Source organism: Paramormyrops kingsleyae, chromosome 6, assembly GCF_048594095.1.
Source record: "Paramormyrops kingsleyae isolate MSU_618 chromosome 6, PKINGS_0.4, whole genome shotgun sequence".
Lineage (NCBI taxonomy): Eukaryota > Metazoa > Chordata > Actinopteri > Osteoglossiformes > Mormyridae > Paramormyrops > Paramormyrops kingsleyae.
The window spans coordinates 25,150,075-25,153,633 of NC_132802.1; positions in this window are offsets into that span (position 1 = coordinate 25,150,075).

Here is a 3,559-nt window from a genome sequence, read left to right on the forward strand (position 1 = left end):
GCAGTGTTAACCAGACTGTGTGCCCTGCAATGTATTGGTATCCTGTCCAGGGTGCTCACTTCCCAGTGTCTGGGAACAGACTCCCCACTACTCCACGCCACATCAGTACTTATGGAAAATGGACGGATTCAATTTACTACCTGCTTCAGCTTTCAGCACAGGAACCAGGAAATGAATTAACATTCGTCTCTGTAAACCATTTCGGCCCAATGCCTATCAGACCGGAAGAAGGACATGTATGGTGAGCACTTTTTAGTACACATGAAGTGGTATTTGGATCTTATCCAAGCGACCTTGACAGAAATGCTTCGTTATGAAGCTCAGACTGGCTTCCGGCAGTGGAGTCCCGATTCAGTTCTGTCACGCTGTACCCAGTGACAGAGGCCTGAGCTTCAGGGTAGCTTCAGGGCAGCTTCAGGGCAGCTTCCACCGTCTCATCCTCTCAGAGGCTCAGGTGAGCCTTGGCCGGCTTTGCCGTTCTCTCTGTCCTCGGCGGGCTGGTCTCTCAGTGTCCCAAAGGGATTTTTTTTTGTTGTTGTTGTTGTTTCGTTGTTGTTTTTTTGCGTTTTTTTGTTCGCCAGCCCAGCTGCGCCCAGTGACTTTGACTGTTCAAGGCTGTTGTCTTACTGGTAATTTCAGTAACATCATCTGAACAGCTGACATCCAACAGTGGACCGAGTGCTTCACAGCTGCACAGAACTGCCGAGTAAAGGGATGCAGAGAGACAGGGGTGACCAGTGGCATGTGGCAGAGTACCAAGAACCGCTCCGGGGACCTGATTTCAATGTCTCACACCAGCATGTGAAGACATGCAACGGGCTGCAGCAGTGGATGCATTGGCGCTTCGACCCGGGTTCGCTAGAGAAGCTAGTTCTACATCTCAGATGCAGGTCTAGATGTCAGTGCAACCAGGTGCTGCGGGCTGCTGTTTCTGCGTCTGTCTAATCGCTGGGGTCCGCCGGAGAGTGTGATCTACTGGCAGTGAGCACGGATCCTCGTGTCTGATTGGGCCCTGAGGCGCCAGTCCCATCTCACGCAAAAGATCCCCTATGACAGTCTGCCTTTTGGCCTCCATGGTGTCTGTCTGCCTGCGTAGTCTGGAATGCAGCGTGTGTCATCACGGCGTGCCCACACGCGTGTGTGTATCTCTGAACCTGTGCCATCTGCCAATTCGCATTGTTTTACCCAGAGAGATATTTGTAAATGAGAAGTATGATAAAGAATGAGAGCAAAGATTAGATAAATTGGAACCACAGAGCATTCGGGTCAGAATGATGTAAGTGATGCTGTTTGTTCAGCTGGAAGCGAAAGTAGCATGGAAGGGGTTAAGGAATCATAACTGTGAAGCGGAGGGAAGAAAATCGCAATAAGCCTGGCTTCAGCGCGGAGGAAATGAAAGCGTCAGTGGATGCAGGGGATGATAAGAGAGTCGCCCAGGAATCGGTCTAAATTAAAGCAGATTGAAGCATGTTGTCAAAGAGGCAGGGAAACGCTACATATCCTCCCCTGAATTACATGCAGCAGCAGAGGGAACGTTGCGTTTCATGGCCGAAAGGGAGCAAAGTACGGCGGGTGTTAAACGTCACCAACAGGTGTGATCCAGTAGCGTCGCACAAGACAGGTTCATTAACTCAGCTGCCAACTCGGATTGAAGGTTCTGGGAGCCCAAAGTTCATGCTCTTAGTGACAGAGAAAGCAGTTGGGCCTTCTTGGGAAATAGTGTTGTGGTATTTTCTTTTTCTGTTTTTTCTTATATAAGCCATCTTGCATTTTGGTAGTAGTCACTTCCACAATTCTGAGATGTATATCAAACCTTGTGATCTGCCCTGGCAGATAAGGTCTGCAAAACGCTGGAGTTGCAACATCTCGGTGATCTGGCAGGCTGTTTTTTTTCATGCCGATTCGCTCGTCAATATGACTACACCGCCAACCTGCACACATCAGACAGGCTGCGCGTCTCTGATGGACTGATAATCTCTCAGAAATGAATCTCCAGGCAGCGTCTGACACATGTCCATCCACATCTCAAGGCCTAGAATGTGTACTTTGGTGAAGTGCAGGCGACTGATACACGCTGTGTAGTGATGGGTGCCCCACATGTGATCCGTTTTAATCAGAAACGGGACAATCAGTGTCTGTTGCCACTTCCTGTAGCTCAGAGCTTTAGTTCCAAGTTAAGCTCCATCAGTTGTTCAGTTAGTGCCATTACTAACTCAATAAGTTCTGGCAACAGTTCAGCTAGTAAGTTCAGTTGCTGCATCAGTTGCTCAGACCAAACACATAGATACTGATTGTTTAGCTGAGGTTGGAAACATGAACTTTTCTGAACTCTACTCATTTTCCTCATGTTTCTTTTATTTTCTTTCCTAAAACAACCAGACATGCATGTCCTCCTGTATATCACTGCTCACATTTCTCCCGCTTCAATGCTGTTTTAATAGTCTAAATCTAGTTTATTCATTAGCTAAGTGAGTTAAGCTAAGAAGATACACATTTACTTAGCTGATGCTTTGTGAGGATCAGAGAGCAAGGTCAGACGGTATCTTTGGGTTGATTGAAGTTAAGGGTCTTGCTCAAGGGCTCAATGGTAAAATCTTTCTGCCAGCCACAGGATTTGAACCAGCAAACTTCAACCTGGAGAGTCACACACCACCATAACTGCAAATTACAAAACATTTGTTGCAAAGTAACCTGATTATGATCCTGTCTGTGTTTGAGAGACAAGCTTATGGGAGTGGTGTCCAGTGGAATCCAGTTCAGAAAAATGCATGTTTTCTGGCTCCCGCTCATGTTTTAAGCTCTCAGCAGAGGTGGGTTGAGGTCCAGAGAGTAAATGCCCAGACCAAGATTTTTTCCAATCAACCAGTTGAGAATAAAGAGTCACACTCAGAGGATACTCAACTGGTTGGCTGAAACAAAGTCTTGGTCTGGACCTGAACTACCCACCTCTACCTCAGACATAAACAGTATCTACACCCCCACTTAGTTTTATGGTAACAGACGACATATTCTATGAGGACCTGTGACACAATGCGTTTAAGCCCAAGGGCTGCCGGTGTGCGTCCTTAAAATAGAAAAATCAATGTGCAAATTTAATCAGAGAACTTGCACTACTCAGTTAACCTATGAAAGTAACCTGACACAAACGAATCATGTAGAGTAAACTTCCTTAGCTGCATGCCCAACCTACCTAATTCGCTGCTTAAACAATACCTAAACGAGGAAGGCATGTTGGTTATGAGACAAGAGATTGTTTTTGAGTAATAGCCCTGTTACAGTTCCATTTGTGAGAATTAAGTGAAACGTCCCTTTCTTTCATTCTAGTTCTAGTTTTAACCTAAAACTAGTTAGCTTTGGTTAATCGATGCATGACAAGCATCGATTAGCCGAAACCAACTAGTTTTAAGTCAATAACATCTCTGAGCCTTGTGGGTTGAGCCAGCAGCAGACGTCCATACCTGTGGTTTGCTAATCGACTGAACAAGAACATTATTGTTCAAGTGGCAAGAACTAAAACAACATAATAGATACAATTCAATTTCAATCATTATAACATTAG